The following is a 19,082-nucleotide window of genomic DNA, read 5'->3' on the forward strand; positions in this document are numbered from 1 at the left end:
CAAATAGGCAGGGAAGTTGTACTAATGATTTACTAGAAATGCTTTAATGTTTTTTGCTGTGCACAGTTATCTTGTGAAGTTTGGTTTTTGTGTCCCAGGAGGCTGCAGAAGGGGAATGTTCCTATACCATTTCACATCAATCACTAGTCCTGTACAGAAAGTTGGTCTTACAATTTTTCTTAGAGATATCCTGAACGTTTATATTAAAATTAAGACTAATTTCTATTCAGTTAAAGACATGTTTTGAATGCATGTTTCTGTATTCCTAAAAGATGAACTCTTTCTAAAGTAAAAATATCATTAAATGAAGGTGGCAAGTCAGCACAACCCTCTGGTAGTAGCATCTTCAGAGCTGCTTTGTTTTACCTTGTCTTTCCGGAGGAGATCAATAATGGATGGCTGACATAATTCTTTCACCACTCAGAAATGAGAAAGCCTAAATGCATTTCTTTAGGGCAGGCATGTTTTTCATCCTGAGCTGAAAAGCCTGTAATTGAGTGAGGTTTATAAGTGTGATTGCTATTGCTGTGTGTTCCAATCTGATGTGCCTCTGAAAGGTTCCACTGGCATTTACCTGACTCTTAGGAATGTTGACCTCATCTCCCAAGTTGGCCAGGATGTGAAATGTCTGTGCTGGGAGACACATATACAGAATAAATCTCAGAAGCCTTAAGGTTTAGCTTATGATTGTGTTGGTAACTTCCTCAAAGTTTACTAGTTCTACCTAATTTACACATGCTGTAAGTTTAAAAAGAAAGCAGAGCAGAGAACAGGGGTCCATCCCCTTGGAATATTGACTTAGCTTTGTGTCTTCCTGGTAAAGTCATTGGAAAGGCTTATTAAGCTTCCTACTGATAAGAATGTAGGAAAAACTGGAGGGCTTCTTTGACTGGACTGTTCTGCTGGTATTCACAGGTCTAAAAAATCAGGCGGAATATGTACCTCTGAAATGAGGTGTCAGTATGGACATCTAGCACAAGACTCTAAAATGCAGTTCCTATTACTTGTCAATACCAGCAGCTTTTAGGTCTCCAATCACTTATATAAAGGAAAATATACCCAAAGGAAAGGAGCAGGAGCAAAGAATTACAGGTTCAGTGTGACTCCACAGTGATGAGTGTAGCCCAGATCCCTCTCTCATGGAAGTTGTCCTTCCAGCCACTCTGAATACCTTCCCTTTCTCCAGGAAGCCCCTGTGGCACAGCTGGGCTGTGCTCTGGGCAGGATGCTGACTGTGCTCCTACCAAATGGGCACTCACAGGGCTGGGGCGTTTTCCACACCCAGGCAGACTCTGCTCTGCCGCTCTTGCCTGATGGGATTTTATTTAGCTTTGTCTTTGGAAGGCTTTCTTTGGTATATTTACAATATATTCTCTAGAATGGTTCAGATATATGGAGGTATCACTATGGCTGTAAGACAGTCTTACACTGTTGAAGACTTCATCCTATCTGCTGATTTTACACATCTTTTAAATCAGATTAGCAGTCTGTTTTGCATTGTGTTCATCCCAGAAGTTTCTTGGAAAAAAACAACAGAATTCTGTAATTTAATGTATTACTGTTTTCATCTGTTATTTTGGAGGCTGTGGGTAAGACAGATTGGTTTACAGCATATGTGAAATGCTGTTGAAATACAGAACACAGATGCACTAGGGTAAAACAGTTTTCACAATTAATTAGTACTGCTGAGAGAAAGGTAAATTCAACTTTGATTAGCATTTTTGAGGGGCTGGTTGGGTTTTCTGTTGTTTGTGAAAGGAAGGAGTGATTCTGGGGGTGTCATGGGAGTCCTGGCTGATGCCACAGTGGTGGCTTCTGTGGCTGAGGCGGGGACTGCCTGGTGCAAAATGATGTTGAGGGTCCTGTGGGTCCCAGCTGTCCTGCCCAGGTGTTGCTGTGGGGTCTCTGTGGAGCAGCTGGGGCTCCATGTGGGACAGGACTGGTTCCAGATGGTTCTGGAGCCACTCCAGCACAGGGCACAGCTGAGCGCCTCAGCAATACCAGTGGTGCCTCTGTGGGAATGTGTTTAGGAGAGCAGAAAATGCTGGGCAAATGCAGGAGGGAGGAGGAAAGGCAGAGAAAGAGCAGAAGGAACACCACTAAGTGCATGCCATCATTGTGTACTTCTGTGATTGAAGGTGATGTGTTCCTGTTAGTTGCACATATAGAACTTTATCTCTAGAAATAAAATAACCCTCTAAATGCTGTAAATCAGCACCACTTGTGAAATCCACAGTATGTCTTCCTTGCTGTGTGAACTCAGTTCTATTGAAAGCAGTATTCCCGTGTTTGTTTTGATACACAGTGGAAATAAAGTACTAGTTCTCTTACCCACAAATATGCTATGTGTTTGTGAATCGAGTTTCAAACTCTTTTATCAACGCTGATTGCTGCCTGGGGAAATGATTCCAATATATCAAAGCCTGAGAGAAAAGAAAGCCAAGGGTAGCTGGATATTTCAAAGCAGAGTAAAAAATGAGCATTAGAATTCATGACAAGTAAAAGCAATTTGTAGTACAGAGGTAGGCATTGTATTAAATAAATGCATTTAAAATATTGCATGTAAATGAAGTAGATATCTGAATTTAAGAAGGAAGAGCAAGTGCTATGCATCAGTGCTTAATCAGGTATTTGTAAGTAGTAAGTGACTTAATTTTAAAGTAGGATTGCCTGTAATTCACTCTGAATATTTAAAATTTTTTTCTTTATCAGAATGAGTCACATTTACTTCTGTTGAGCAATTTTTATTCTTAAAGTATGTTTCTTCATTTGATCTACCTATAACACAAAATAGTATTCAGTCTAGAAACAGTGGGAAAATATTCCTAGGAGCAAGATATTTAGAGACAGAAAAAGGGGTATCATTCACTTTCTTCATTATCTTATGACAAGGACAGCCTCCTAGAAGGAGTGAGAAGTACTTTGAGTGCCAAATTGAATGACACTCACCATTTAATTTTTTTCCTCAAGCATTTATTTTCAGCTCATGAGTACATCTATTTTATGTTTTCCTGTTTTCTAATGGAGATGTGGCAATGTAATGAAAAAGGCATTTCTGAACAACCTTAGTTCTCAGTGTCAATTAGATAATTTTGGAAGCATGAGTTTGTCTTCTATAATGGTAAAACAGCTACAAATGAGGCAAAATAGTGAAAAAAAATTAAAAATAACTTAAATTAGTATATTTCTTGCATAATTTTAGGATGTGAATAAACTACATTCCTGTTTTGTCTGATCTGTTTTGGATGTTTAGAAGGACAAGAGCTGAATCTGGTTCTTTTAATATGTTGCATAATAGGTGTTCATTTGCAAGGAAAATGCTTTATCTTTGAATGTGTTTCATTTAGAAGACCTTAATTGCAGATCTAAAGAGACAGTTTCCACCATCGTGTGGCTGCTATTTGGGATATGTTCACCATTTTTATTAGATTCCAGTGTTGAACTTTATTTAACTGAGAACCCTGGGGTTTACTTGGTGACACACAAAATGTGTGCACATGCCTGTGTGTGAGATTTGAACAGGCAGCCCCTTTCTTTTTTCAAACAAAGGCCATCCATAACAGCAACATGGAGCACTGCATTCAGCCCTTGTTTCCAGGGTTCCAACCTCTGTATGCAATTGAGATAATTTTGGTATCACTCTCTAACTGACATTTCCATTTTGGTAAACTTTCTTCCAATTGCTCAAAAAGCACACCTGTCAAAACTACACATTTTGGTGGCAAAAAGGTTTTGAAGCAGAAAATATTTTGTGGTTTGGATAATTCCCCAGCTTTAAAGCTGGGCAGCACAACATGAAACATGCCAGCATTAGAATAGTTTGCCAGTTGATTGCAATTAGATTGTACAATGTGTGATTTTTTTTTTTAATTAAAATTCCTTCTCACCAATTCTGAAACCTTTTATTTTAATGGTGTGAAAATACAGATGTCTTAACTGCCTTGAAAATGAGAACCAAGTAAGGCAGACTCAGGTCCTATTTCAGTCAGTATGGCAGTGATCCTGTGGACCTCAGACTCATTGTTTAATGTATAAAAATACAAATAAAATCATTAGGTATTGACACAGTTTTCTTTTTACAAAATTGTGTTGGTAACTTAAACATGAAGCAGTGCTGTCAGATGAATGTGGCTGTGTGATGCTATGACTTCAGCATGTCCTGGGGAACCCATCCTGCTGCTTTAATGCTTGAGTTGTAAAGCTCACAACTTTCAGTATCTTATTCCAATAATTTTGATCCTCAGACACTCTTATAAACACAGTTCATCTGTTACCTGGACTTTATAATTTTGTCTGGTCTCAATTTACGGCATATTTGTATGACACGTGGCACTCACTTGTGAATATTCTTTTTTTCAGGTGAACAGCAAGTTGACAAGTTTGTGGTGAAAGCTGCGACACTTTAAAGGACATATAATCTGCTGTGCTTTTCAAAATCCCCAAATAGGTAAGATAAAATCAAATTTGATTCTAGATGCAGTTTTGCCAGTCAGGCACCGTTATAATTTGACAGGCATGATGCGACACAATGAGATCTGAATGACATAACCTACTGTGACATATCTGATAGGCCAATGTATAAATTTAATCAACATTTCCAATAAGTTTCCTGAACTTGGCCTGTCATGTCCCCAGCCATGCCTCAGTGTTCTGTCAATCTTTAGGTCAGGTATTTGGTCTTAAACATCACAAAATGTAACAGGTTGCTTATCCATGAGAAGTTCCATAGGTGTTTCCATGTACATTTCCTGGTGAATAATGTTGCAACTGTATAATTATTCCAGTGTAGGCATCTGTAAATCATTGTACATGTTCAGTAGAGAAGTTGCTGAATATATGGGCTCACTTAACCTACTTGCATATGATCTGCTGAACACTGATACACTGTGTTGTGGCTAGCTATGACCTAGTTGGCTTCTTTCTGAAGTTCTTAGGTGTTGAAAAAAAAGAAGAAAAGACGCAGCTCCAGGGTTTCTTTCCTATAATTTATCATGACAGTGGCTTACTCAAAGAATTAAAAGCAAGGTATCTCCTCATCTACTCCTTTGGATTTACATTCCCTCTGCCATGAGAGGATTCTCTTCTAATTCAATGAAAACCAGCTGGTGCAGTTAAACTCCCAAACCTCCTAAAGTGGCATTTAATACATAAAATTAACAGAACATAAAATACCTTTTAAAAGAATTCTTCACACCAACCCTTCAGCCAGTTATCAGTTATGCCTTGGCCCCTTTTCTAACTACTTAAAATTAATAATTTGGAATCCAGAGTTTTTATGCTTCTGGAGTCATCTAATTCTTGTGATTTCAGTGGGAATTGGCAGACTCACAAATGTAGCTCATAACTAGAATGTATTCATCATATCTGCATTACCTTCTTACTATGTAGAAAACTATATTGCATATTGTAATATTGCATATCACAATGTATTTGCAAGTATTATTTCTAAGAACTTTACCTAAAAGCCTTGTAAACAATTCAAGTTCTTTTAAACAACAAACAATGTGATTTACAGCACTTATGAAATAATTGCTTTTGCAGCCTGGGTCAAAATTGCTCCAAGGTCTATTCCAAACTAGCCCATGTGTTTGCTAAAAGTGTTTGCTAAAAATGGACTGGGCTATGGAAACCAGAAGCAATGGTCATTTATTACTTGCTTTTTCATTTGAAATATAAATCAAAGAATCACTATAAATTAATTTATTATTCTTACATTGTCTTCTGTCAAAAAGCCTTGTATATGTAAACCACTGTCAAAACTGTCACAGCAAAGTATGTCATGAATACACCAGGTTGTTCTGTAAAAAATAAAAAAAACTTATCTTTGTGTCATTCCAACATTGAAGGTGACTTATGCTTTCAAAAGCAGTGTCCACAGAGTCACTCTGCATTCATATTTAATTTGAAATTCTTGCCCTTTGTTATGGAATAACTTCATTGATGAAGGGCATTCAAATAACTAAAGTCCTGAAATGTGCTGGTTAAAGACAGGAATAAACTGTGCCCTGCTCCTGTTCAGTAAGAGCACTGCAACTGTTCAGCCTCACAAGGCTGACATATCTGGAATATCAAACCTCCATGCTCGTGTCTGCACAGACCAGGGACAGCAGAGGTGAGCACTGTCACCTTTATTGCAAGTAGCCAGATGGTCCTGTTATTTCAGTCTCCTGAACAGATAATAGGTAGATCAGGAAAGAAATTCTTATTGTCAGCTGAGGTGTAATAGGTTCTGGACGCAGAATATAACTGTTTATATCTCTTATTGTTTTAGTTGCTATCTAAAATAATTTTCTTAGACACCCTAGATTATTGAAGCTAAGTTTAAATAAAATATTGTATGGTATTGAGTCATGGGAATACTAATAGTCTATGTTGTTCAGGGAATAAGTCTCAGGTACAAAAGTTGTGATCTGGTATTATATTTAATGTAGCTATTTGTCATTATAAAGCCTTCCTGAGGTATTTAACTTGACAAGCAAGCTATGCATTAAATTTCAGTAAATTTGCCATATAAATTTGTAGGGAAGAAGTAAAGACAGAATGCAGGTATCAACAGAGATTTGGGGATGTATGTTACTAAAGAATACAAATCTTTGTAAGCTATATTGAATGGTTGCATTCAGAAGTCCAAAAATGTTTTATTTTGAAATCTGTAGCTGTATTCATCTGTTTCAAATATCTAGCTGTGTTTTTATCAGTTTTCTTCCTATCTGTTCTCTGTTGTACTTGTGTTTTTATGGCTTAGCCCCAAGAGTATATCCAGAGGTAGTGCTGTGGCAGACCTTGCTGAAACCTCTACCAGCTCACTGATGCTCACTTGTTTGAATTTCTTCTCTCTTCTTTCTTCCTCTCACCTTTCAAACCTTTGTTCAACAAACATTCCAGGGATACCTTGCTAATTACTTTGAATTAGATGTGCTGACTACCATCAAAATGAAAGAGTAGTTTTCACCAAAAAGGAGTTACAGAAATTAAATTAGGTTTTAACTGGTCAAGAATGGGCCAAATTCATAGAATTATTTGGCTTGGAAGGGACCTTAAGTATCATGTAGTTCCACCCCCTGCCATGGACATTGATTCTGAAAGTAGCTTCTCTAGAGCTGCCCAGCTCTTGAACTGCTTTGTTTCCAACTCCTCCTATAGTCATAGAAACAGACAGTTCCACAGTGCTGTTTTAATGAATAGAAACCTCCTGAAACCACAGTTCAGGTGAAGTAATCCTACAGCAAGATTTTTAATGCATAGAGTAATGCAATACTTCAGACACTACTTGTGTTTAGGAACTACTCTCTCTGAAAGGCGACACATAAGAGACACTCACTGGCTGGAATGATGGCATAATTTCCCAGTGCCAGGAGGATTTGCTGTAGTTCAGAAGAAAATCCAGTGCTATTGCCAGTGGCAAGAGACTTGAGATACTTGAGACAGAAATGTATAGCTTCACACCATTCCAAGAATTCAGCTGTGCTCATACAGCTGAATTGCACTTTGGGTATGTTCCCTCTTCTTTTTTCACCCCAGAAGGAAAATACTTGTAATATTCCATGCTTTGCATGCATTTCCTTTTCTGAGGAAAGTATTTCTTCTTTTCCCTCTCTTCTGTGGAAAATTCAATGAATTGGCAATAGAATGAATCCTTGGTAACAGTGAGCCACTTACATGTTTTTTCCCAGATTTGCTAAGGGTTTGTCAGTGCTCTATTCCGATTATACTTAATATTTGTAGTCCTGGAGAAAAAGCTGTTATGTTAAAGGTGTTTTACACAGCTAGAAAATTTCTTTCCTTGGAAGTACTTTGGCTGCTCAGCAGAGTTTATGCAATTGTTGCAATCCTCATCTTCAAGTGTCTGCATCTATATTGTGCTTGCTATACTACCCTGGTACAGCTGTGAAAGGAGATACCTCTTTTCCCCCATCCAGCCTCAATATAAACAAGATCTAAGTTACCAATGTGATAATTAACTATACATTACAATTTATTAAATATTCTTAATTCTGATGGGGGAACAAATGAAATTCATCATTAGCAATTGAGTTTTAGAGTGAGTGTGTGGGGGTGCATGGGAATATATGTGCTAGAAGAAATTTATGCAGATTAAATCCATTAGCAATTTTTTGCACACCTCATTAGGCAAAATATAAAATCCTACTTAGCTCTTCTACTGCTCTCATTAGACAATTTAAACTGTACTGTTCCATACCATGGAAAGGATAAACCAATCCCTGGTATAGTGTCCCACAAGTGAATTTTCAATTCACAGCTGTCATACCAGCTCCTTGGGCTCATCAAGTTGCCTCAGTGTACTGTGGCATTGCTCAGTTTGCTGAGAGAGCCTGGCACCCCTAGGGAGGCTCTCTGGAAAACAAGTGGTTTTTTACTTCTTCTCACAGCACCATCCAGGCTCTCTGGAACTGTAAGTGGCTTAAAACTTGTGTGCAGTTCTATGCTGTGTGTTGAAAATGCTTCCCAGTAATAATTGTGGAAAAAGTTGCTTTGTCGCTCCCCTTGTCGCAAAATACAGAATTATCAAAAAATTGAAGTTTTCTTTCTCAGGATGTCACTCTTGATAGACTTTTTAATGGAATAATTTATTGGGTTGAGGTTGGGATACCTGATACTGGCTACAACTGTGGCAGAGGCTGTGGGTTAACCATAACTTTAAGTCAGTTTAAGTCAATTCCACTGCTTTGGGAAGTGTTCCCAACCTGCCCTGACCCACAGCTCATTCCTGTCCTCCTTCATGTGCTTCTGCTGGCACAGAAATGGACAAGAAAGGGGGACAAATTGGCTTACAATTATCCTGGCAAAATAAGACTGAATTGATTTTGATACAGCTAGGTTTGCTAGGCTGGGTCACCATCTAACCTTGCAAATACTCCATCACAAAAGAAGGAAAGAAAGTACAGGCTGAGACTGGAGAGAGGGAGGACACAAAAGTGCTTCATTTAACTGCACTTGTCTTCTAGCAGTTAATGTGTCCATGATACTGTGGCAATAACATAGCCAGTAGTTCAAAGGAAGGTCTATAATGGAAATTTGAACAGAAGTAGGTGGAAAACTTTAAAGGAAGTTTGATAGGAAGATTTTGTCATTAGTTTTGCAGGGAAAGGGGAAGAAGTAGGGTTTCCTCTTGTTAATTCATTTACACACAGCAAGAGGCATGAAAGCAAGTACAAGCTAATATTATAACAGTCTATTCTGAGTGAAAGTCTAAAAAGTATGGAAAGACTGTCTTTAATCCCTTCTCTTTCTGTTATTTGACCACTCTTTCTGATTTTGAGACTGAAAAGTGCTAAATACTTTTCATTCCATGGCCAAACCATCTTGTGCAATGCAAGCTTGCTCAGTTTAAAAGCATAGGGCTTGCTTAACTAGAAGATAGCAGAATGAGAGGAAAAATTCTCTGCTGAGTACTCAAGGTTGTGGTCCAATTAACTTTTATTTATGAGTGAAAATGCAGTAGAGTCAGAAAACAGTAACAAAGGCACTTACTTCCTCTCCATGTACAGTATTAGAGCAGTATTTAACTTTCAAACTAGGTTAACAGTATTTTTAGCTTCTGTCCTCTCCTTACTTCTTGCAGATGCTGGAGCAGGTAGAATTTCCATTTTTACCTCACACTGGAGGCAGCAGTGTATAAGAGAACAGCTGAATTCTTGCAGCGCCACATGTAGAGTTCTTTGCTGCTTTTGATCATTTGTCATTTTGATCATTATACTTTGAGCAAAGTAGTTAATTGATCTTTTCTCATTGCCTTCTTCGTGTCCTGCCTGCTATCAGCTTTGGTCATTTCCTTTATATTCAAAAATTCACAGGAAATAGTCCTGCAGGTCTTACACAAGTGGGTGTGCCTGTCATTCTGCTGTGAAAGGAATGTTCCTGGCACCTTGCTCACTTGTCAGGAATGCTTTGGAGCCTCACCAGGGTGTAGCTTGTACCTCATTATGCTTTCTATAGCCAGTAGGTGCGTCTCACATGCTGAGAAGAAGGGCCAGAAGAAGGAATTGGCAGACAGGAAGATTTTGAACAAAGGCTCCTGAAGCCTCTATCCTCTTTCAGTCCCACAAAAGCAGATCCCATGTGGGATGTATGAAAGTGGCCAAGTAGAGTTTTGTGCTCTTATTGGCTTTGTGTGGATCTATGAGGGTTACGGTTCTCAGGTATCCTAGTGAAACTGGGACAGTCTGGACAAAGTGAAAGCAATTCCAGTAATTTTATGAGTACGGCTTGTACTGTCCCCATCCCACATGAGGGAATGGGGCTGCTAGCTGGGTCTGACAGTGTGGGTCACTGGCACCTTGACTGGAAAAGATATGGGCCCTCTGAAGAGATCTAAAGGATGGAGTTTAAACGTCTAAACAGACAATCTAATTTTCTTGGTTTTCTTCTGTGTCATCTGGCAATCCAAACAGGTTTAGAATCTCCCTCAGCTGTTGCAGGCTCTCTAGGCTCCCTGGCCTTACCAAAGGAAGGGAATTCTGTCAGATGATGGCATATGAGCATTGCTGTGGGGCAGCTCATGGCACAGAACAGGTCCTCCATTGCATTTGAATCTGGGGATGGAGAAGGAGAGAGGAGGAGGAAGTAATCTCGCTTTGTGTCAGGATTGCCTTTTCTCCCACACCATAACCCATTCAAAATCCCTCTGTTAAACCATGAATACATTGTATGCTAAGCAAATAATTTCTCCTATTATATTTTACATGTAGTTCTTCAAATTCAAAGGTCACCAGCCAGACATGTAAAATGACTTCATGAACGACTTCAGCTCGTTAATCATGCCTCACTGTTGCAGTGCCTCTCCTCTGTTCATTAGAATAACATTTCTTTGCACTTTATGGCAAACCATCATTATAATACGGAACAAGGACAACAGAGTGTGAAAGACTTTTTTTTTAATGAGACTTCATAGCTGCTCATGGTGGGACTCCTCATCCTATTTGCTCTTGAAAGAGCTGTCTGACAAAGGTTCAGGATTTTACCTGATGAAGAGAGCCAGAAAGAGTTTCACAGGGAAAACTGTCAATGAGCTTACAGAAAACTGCATAAACTTGACTGCCCTGTCAGCTGAGCTGTCAGTCTTCAAACAAATGCAGAGAAAAAATCTTTAATTGTACTCACCACACACAAGACATTTTATGCTGTATCATTGTCATTTGCAGCTGTTCTTAACTCACAGAGAAAAAGCATCAGCTCAGGATCTCCAGGATCTTGAGTAGACTCTGGAGTTGATAAGGAGAAACTCTGTACCTTAATAATTACCAATCATTGAGGAAAATAAACTGTTAATCAGAACTTCTAATGCTCAGTTGCATCATCAATACTCTTGCTGTTATTTTAATATTTTAGTCCTTACCTTGGATATACCAAAGAAATGGAATCACTACAATAGTGCTGGACTCAGACAGCTAATTTAAATCTCTCTTAATAAATATTTTAAGGGATGTTAATAATATTTTAGAATCTTTCTTCTTTAGCTGGAATAATGAAATTGCAAAAATGGCTTATAAAGTTTTGTAGCTGTTCATTTTTAATTAAAATGTTCTTCCCTGTTTTCCCTCAGGAGTGGAGCGACCTTAAGCACTAGAAAAGGATACCAAGGTTCCTCAGTAAAAATACCAGTCTGACTATTGCCCACATTCATTTCCTGTCTGAGGCCAGTCCAGGTGCTCCCAACAAAAAATAAATACTCGCAAATCCAGGCTCTAATCTTGTCCTCATGACAAATTTTCAACTTCCTTTGATGGCAAATGCAGTTTTAATTCATATGGGAGGCAGCATCATAACAGTTCTGCAATATGCAGATAGAGGAGTAATAATGAGATATACTGATTTTATTGCCAGCCTCAAGAGATAAAATTGAACTTTACAATCAGTGGATTTGTGAGATGTTTGAAACTGATTGTTGTTCTTCCCCCTGCCATCTGTTTGTTCCTTATTGCCCATCTCCATTGTTTTTGATACACTATAGAAGTTGTTTTTGCAATATACCTTTCATCTCCTATATATTGATTAATTTCTACATTTAATTCCCTAATACTTTTTTCTTCATCCCTGAGTCTGTTTTATACCTGTTAACTCAGTATGTGCCCCTTGTTACTAGATCATGAAGAAGTTTTCACCCTAGGCTTCAACAGCTTTCTCCTCAGCTTTGCTCCTATTTTGTGCCTGCAACCCCCTTGAAATTCTGCATGTCCATCTTTTTATTCCTCATTGGCCAAGGTCTCTTTCACATGGCTACTGCCTGGTCCAAAGGTACAAAAACTAGTTGTTTCAAGCCTGGAGTGAGGAAGAAGCAGTGTTCTTTGTTCCTCCAAATATTTCTGTCATCACTGGGTGAGGCAATAGAGTTTTATTGAAATAAAACAAGCTGTTTAAAGTATAAAGTATGGTCACTAAAATGTTCATGCGCTCCTTTCTTCAGCTACTCTCTTCTCCGAATCATCAGGCTCCTTTTTGCTGCATCTCTTAGGCTATTTTCCATCTTTCTCTCTGATAGGCCAAGAAAAGGCTCTTTTTTTTCTTGTAATCTCTAGTCCTCTTTCCCTTGTGTTGCTCTGATCTGCTTTGTCAAGTGATCAAAGTCCCTGTACAGGTGAGCTGTTGCTTAGTTACCACCTGCTTGGAATTCACTCTTGAAAAATTGCTTTGTCTTGAGAAGTAGCCATACCTTTGTTCCTTGGTGCTCCATTTAAATGGATGATCAAAGTTTATCAGCCTGCTCTATTAGCTCTGTGTTCTGTGCAAAACTTTTTCTTGTCACTTCTATGGATTTTAGGTCAATCTGGAGAAAAGAGATGGAAGAGAAGGGAAGAATGCTCTGCAGTTTAGAGGGAGTGTTTGCCAGAAGGCAATCTTGCAGGGAAACAAAGTACATTGTCTCCAGCACCAAACAGTCTGAACACAGCCAAATAAATCCAAAACACAGTGAAGATATTTTAGTGTTGGGTGGCTGCTGACTGTCTAAGGGGAGAGGTGAAGAGCAATGACTGTCACTGCATGGGAAGTGTAGGAGCCTGGGGAGGTGACTGAGATGATCCTGGAGAAGGATTTAGCAAGTGTTGCATATTTCTCTCTCAATTAAACCAGCAAGAAGCAAATACTCACTGTACTATTGCTCAAGTCCAGAGCTGTAGTTTCACTATTTAGGAAATATAAGTACTGGTTTGTGTGACTGATGAATTTTGCTGATATCTGCATATAGAATATATGCTTTTCTTTCACTTTTTTGTAGAACAGAGCTATAGCTTGTGAGCTAGAGCAATTTTCCCAAGTGGCATTTAAATATTAACTTCAGCTAGCACCCTTCATAATACCAAGTAAGTTCTCCTAATGCTTTTTTGTGTTCACTAAGGCTGTTTTTATGTTAGTTACATCTATGTCAAGTTCCTATAATCACAGCACTTACTGTATTAACTGCTGTATCAACTTATTCATAGAAATATGGAAACATATACTAGTAAAATTGTAGAGAAGTTAAGGTTGAAAGGGGCCTTGAGAGATTCAACCTCCCCTGCTCAAAGCAGGTATTTGGGGATGTGTCCAGTGGAGCTTTGAATAGATCCAATAAAGAGGAATCCACATAAAATCTGGACAATTAATTTCAGTTTTTATGTTCATAGTTAAAAAAAAAAGTGCAATTTTCAGTTCATGTCTCTTCTTTCCCTGTGCACTGGCTCAATCTCCTTTTCTTCCCATCAGTAATTTACACATGCTGCTAAAATTTGGATAAATGCAAACATATGCAAATCAAGGGGATGATTCTGAGGGTCAGTAAAACGTACTGTGGGTATAGTATTATCCAGTTTCTACGTGAAAGAAGTTGCAGGGAAATGAAAGCAGGAGAAGCATAGAAAAAAACAGTTAAATCTGAGATTTGACCAATCTCGGTGCACTTGGTTCTGGTCCAGCTGAGTGAGATTCTTTCTTTGCTGTCTAGAAAACTTTTTTTTGGGAAAAGAAGTTTGTAGAGGTTTCACTGCAGTGTTAGCTTAGTGCATAGCTTCTGTTGTTCAATATCTAGTACTGTTCACTTTTTTTTACAATGTTAAATTTTGCTAACAATGAGGTAGTATTAAGTATTTTTGTTAATTCTTTTGCACAGGTACAGTGTCAGCATAAAAGCAGCTACTGGGGAGATCAAAGCTGGAAAGGATCAAACATTGGGAACATAGGTTTTTTTTATATCTGACAATTTGTCAAAAATTACTAGTGTCTGTGTTGTATAAAGGCATTGCAGATTTTTGGAGAAAAACAGTTTTGAAGAAGTATTAAAAGAGATTCAAGTTAGAAGCAAGATTATTGATTTGATATGCAAGTTGGCTTGGATACAGGGTAGAAAGCAGGTGGGAAAATGAATAAAAATGAGAGTAGTTTATGTAACCTAAGTATGTAGAAATGCAGATAAAGGGCCTGATCCTGGGTCAAGGACCAAGTGGTGGTGGTACTACTGATTTAAAAAGCACACTGAAGAATCAGGTCCTCTTCTGTTTAAAATAGCAGGGAAAGCTTTATTTTCCTCTGTAGTGCTGCTTTTCTTTCCATCTCATACAGGGGCTCTCAGAACAAGTGTCAAGGCAAGCTTTCACATTGAGTGTTTCTATATAAAATTTAGTTTTTATGAAGCAGATAGATTCTATTTGTAGTCCATATCTCATAATATGGGATAATTTTTGTTAATTGCTAGGCTGTGAATACTCTGATTAACCAACCCAAATACTTCCATTTTTAACTTATGACAATAATAAAAAGAAAGATACTTTTTGACTCCTGTTATTTTTGTTGCTAATAGCTGAGAGCCTTGCAGAGTTTAAAAATAACAAACTTTAAACAGCTTTTCTCTGAAGAAGCTCTAAGGCATGCAATTTGTTTGCCAGCTGATGTTTGCTGGATTTAAGAACAACAACAAAGCTTCCAAGCCTGAAGTTAATTACATATTAGTAAACATTTTTATAATCTGTTACCATCGTATTTTTGTGATATGTCATTGTATATGCTAAGACTGTGGATTTAACTAAGGAAAACCTTTCCAACTTCTGGCAGAAAGTGTAACTTCTCTTTTTCTGAATTTGCAATGTGCCAAAGGGACAGGGCCTTAACCATTAATGCAAGCAGATTTCTGACTGCCTGGGCCTGGAGACAGGTATGCCCTACCTGGGGATAAAATCCATCTTTTGTGAAGTATGTGTGTGACTGAGGAGCTTCCTGGGGAGGATTCCTGCTGTTCAGGAGAGGGTGCTCTTGCACTGGCATCCTGCCCACTGTATAGTCCCATTTTGTGTTCCATTCTGCCAACTCCAGTTGGCTGCACATCTACTACAGCTACATAATTTTCCAATTTTCCCTGGTCACAGGATTTTGTAAATGGAGACAAAGTAGTGAAGTGCTCAAACAGCAATAGAATGGGATTTTTTTAAGTTTAGTATGGATGTGCTTGCTTTTCTTTTCTGGAAGTTAAAGACTGTTTATCATTCACTTCCCCCCAGTTTTCTCCCTGACTTGAAAGCATATATGGGCAAGATCTGTGTGTATTTAAGTGTATGTAACCTCACACTGTCAGCCTCTCAGAAAAGAAGAAATTAAACAGAACAAAATCTCTGATGATTAACTGTCACTATCTTCAGTGACTGACTTCTGATGACAAAGGCTGAAGCAGTTTGGTTTGCTGTGTTTTGTTTCCAATTTCTACAAGGTAATTGCCTCCCCCATGAAGGTAGCTGAGCTCCAAGACCTGATTTCCTTCAGTTTCCTACCAGGTTCTGAAAAACCTGGTCTTCAAAAATTATCATTGGGAACCAGGTTCCAAGACTTACAGATGCACTGGTTTACAGATACAAAGGTAGTTCTTGTGCTCAAATACTGGGTGACAGTGCAAAATTATTCACAGGGAGCTACTGTGGTTTCATATCAGAGCTACAGGAGCTCAGGAGGGATGTCTTCCAACATCCAGCTTGTCCATACGCAAGATAAATGCATGAGAAAATGTGGTGGATTGTATTCAATCAGTAATTACGATGAGATTTTTTTTTATTACAAATTTTGTGGGTCATTAAATGCTTTGTCTGCTTCATATTAAGGACTGACGTACACATTACTATCTTCAGTATGTCTTCAGCAAAACTGGTTTTATTAGCTCTTTAAATATTGTTAACAATTTTCAGCAGAAGAATTAAGAATACATCTCATCCAATGTAGAACTAAAAGCAATTTTGTTGACAGTTAATTCTTGCATCAGGTTGTCCACCTATGATATTTTGGAAACATAAAACCTAATAACAGCTTCAAAGCAAAAAATGTTTGTTTGGACTTTGTTTTAGTCTAAATACTATAAGAATTATTTCACAAAACTTGACAGTCCAATATGCCAAGTTACAGAAAAACAGATAATGCCACAAGTAATGCATATTTGGTATTATACATGGGACCTGTAGTTCTGTGTATGGGATTCTGCATAGAAATCTCATGTTTATGTGAACCCCAGGGATGCATGCACACATCAAATGGGCTGTTTCCTTCCCAGAAATAGTGCAGACTCATGACTGGTGTCTTACAAACCCAGGACTGAATATTGTACATTAAACTATACTTATAACAGTGATTTGCAGAGGCAGAGTCATAAATGCAGATCCTGAGTTTCTGAGCTAAGTTACAAGATCTACACAAACCAGGGATGAGAACGTCTCTTCAAGGAGTTATTGACTTGATGCTGAATCTATGGTTGTTCAGGTCTTGGCACAAGTTAGAGGAGTCTGTCAAGCTGAGAATTGATAAAGCAGAGAAAAATGCTTTTATGCCTTACCAGTGATCTCCCTTCCTTGGCTGCCTCTGCAGTTCGTTGGGGGTGTGAGCTTGTCCATTTGTACACCAATGGAAAGATTCTCTGCCCTCAGGGAGTGGGAGAAATCCATAAGAGTTGTATTTTGGCTCTTCACACTGCTCAAGGGCAGATTTTCAAATACAAAAGAATGTTGCTTACTTTTATTAGGACTAGTAAATACATGTCTGGATTGTAATTTTGTTTTATCCACAGAAGTGTTGAAATTCTGACCTAAGCCCAAGAAAAGGGTTCTAATGCTTTTCCATTCTGACAACTCTCGACAGGTTATACTGGGGCAGTGAACATGACTATACAGATTTATAATCCGATTTCTAGAAAGCCTATGAATAGGGAAAATTGAAGTGCTGATATGACCTGTTTCAATGTATTGAGTCTGATGTATCTCTGGTTTTGTATTTTTTCTGAAGAAGTCTCATCAGGATGATTTTTTGGTGCCTATGCTCTGCAAACAAAAAGACAGTTATCAAGCACAAATAATTATCTGGAACCTGTTATAATACTGACTCCCAATTTTAAAATGATGTGTATTCATGAACAATGAATATACTTGCTCTGTTGAACCAAGAGAAAGAACAGGAGAAACCATGCAAATAATAATAAAAAAATATATATATAAATCAACTTCTGTTCCATCATCAAGTTTTCCATCCTTAGTGTGGAGGAGATTGCAGAGACAGGAGAGTTCAGTTTCCAGGCCCACTGTCCTCTTGGTGACTGATAGTATGGATCCCAATTAATGTCAGTTCTGAACTTTTAAAATGTGAATTCTTTTCCACCCAAAGCTGCATATAATATAATATTCTTTCATGTAGGTCATCTAAACAGCTGTTGAATTGTTGAAGCTTCCAGCCACTGCTGATCTGAGTCAGGTCTGAACTGATGACCTGCTGATGAAAAACTAGAGTCAGATTTCAGTCCCCTGAGTCATTTAGACTGCCTGCAAATGCATAATTAACATTTAAGATGCAAGTCCTTTTTTAGTAGCAAGACATGAAGGATGAAGGTGGCCAGTGTTTAATAATCTAGACTGTCCTGACATAACACTGTAAAGAAAATGTCTGTACAGCTGGAAAGTGCAAGTTTTGATGTTAGAAAGGAAAAACATTGAGCTACAAGTCAATCACTATTTCACTGAAATAAATTTCAACACTTCATTTTTGCTGTTTGTTAAAGGATTAGAAGAGAGATCCATGGGGTAGTTAGAACACTCATCTAAGGTATTGGAAATGTATTCAATTCACTTAGATCCCCCATATCTTTGGAAAGGTCTTTCAAACACATTCTGTGTAAGAGACTAGGAGACACTATTCTCCTACATAGGTGTCTATTTTCAAAAGATTCTGAGTTCATTCTTGTGTGGAATGGTGTTTTTGGTTCTAATTCAGAGTATTTTTGCAGGAGGACAACTAATCTTATGCTGTTTATGAGCAAAGATGTACTGTAGGGAGTTTGCCAATGCCCTTACAAATAGTGTCCACTTCATCAAGCATAGTTCACTTTCAAATTTGCAGTGATGGAATTTCTGTAGCATCTTTTGGGAGACTTTCTGATAGACTAACAGATTTCAGTGTCACTGAGTTTTTGCTGATAATATTAAGAGACGGTATAGATACTCTGTTTATCCTATGACTCCCAATTATATATACCCAACTTTATGCCCTATTTTTTGGATGTGTTTACACACTTCTGCACCTGCAGATTTTTATCACAAATCACCAACAGTAATGGCCATCAACAGAGACAAAGGATAAAGCAAGTTATAATGCAATTTTACACAGAAAGAAAAGTATATAAATGTGTAAGGATAAAGGAGAGGCTGTGAAAGACTTGCTGTTTATACTGCTCAAACCTCTCCAAATACAAAAAGGACTGTCTCCTTTGTCAGCTTCTTTTAGATAGAATTTTTCAGGTTGAGTTTGTAATCAGACTGGAAAGATCCTTCAGCAGGAATATGATGGCAAATGTTTTTGAGTGAAGTTGTGTCTGTCAGGCTGTGGTTCCCAGCTGGCAAGGTGCTGTGTTTGTGATGTGCTGTGCAAATGAACTCTGCTTGCTTTTACTTGACTGACTTTATGAAGAGGGAGATTTGCAGTCCTTCTGTAGCATAACTGAGTTGAGAGTGCTGGGATGTGTGTTGAAAAGATATTTGATTGCTTCTGGAGGGTGAGGTTATTCTACCTGTTGCACATGGCAGCAGAGCTGCCAGTGGGTGGAAATAGCTGCTCCCCAGGAAAGAGGCCAAGGA

General features: G+C 38.3%; 1 long non-coding RNA gene across 1 annotated transcript in view; it reads left to right on the top strand.

The window, feature by feature from the left end:
* The first annotated feature begins 4,359 nt into the window (after window positions 1–4,359).
* LOC128812959 (uncharacterized) overlaps window positions 4,360–19,082 on the top strand; it is a 103,373-nt gene continuing 88,650 nt past the window's right edge. The window contains exon 1 of the long non-coding RNA XR_008438883.1: window positions 4,360–4,447. This is a non-coding gene — a long non-coding RNA (uncharacterized LOC128812959). The remainder of the gene's footprint in view (window positions 4,448–19,082) is intronic.

Source organism: Vidua macroura, chromosome 11, assembly GCF_024509145.1.
Source record: "Vidua macroura isolate BioBank_ID:100142 chromosome 11, ASM2450914v1, whole genome shotgun sequence".
NCBI classification, from domain to species: Eukaryota; Metazoa; Chordata; class Aves; order Passeriformes; family Viduidae; genus Vidua; species Vidua macroura.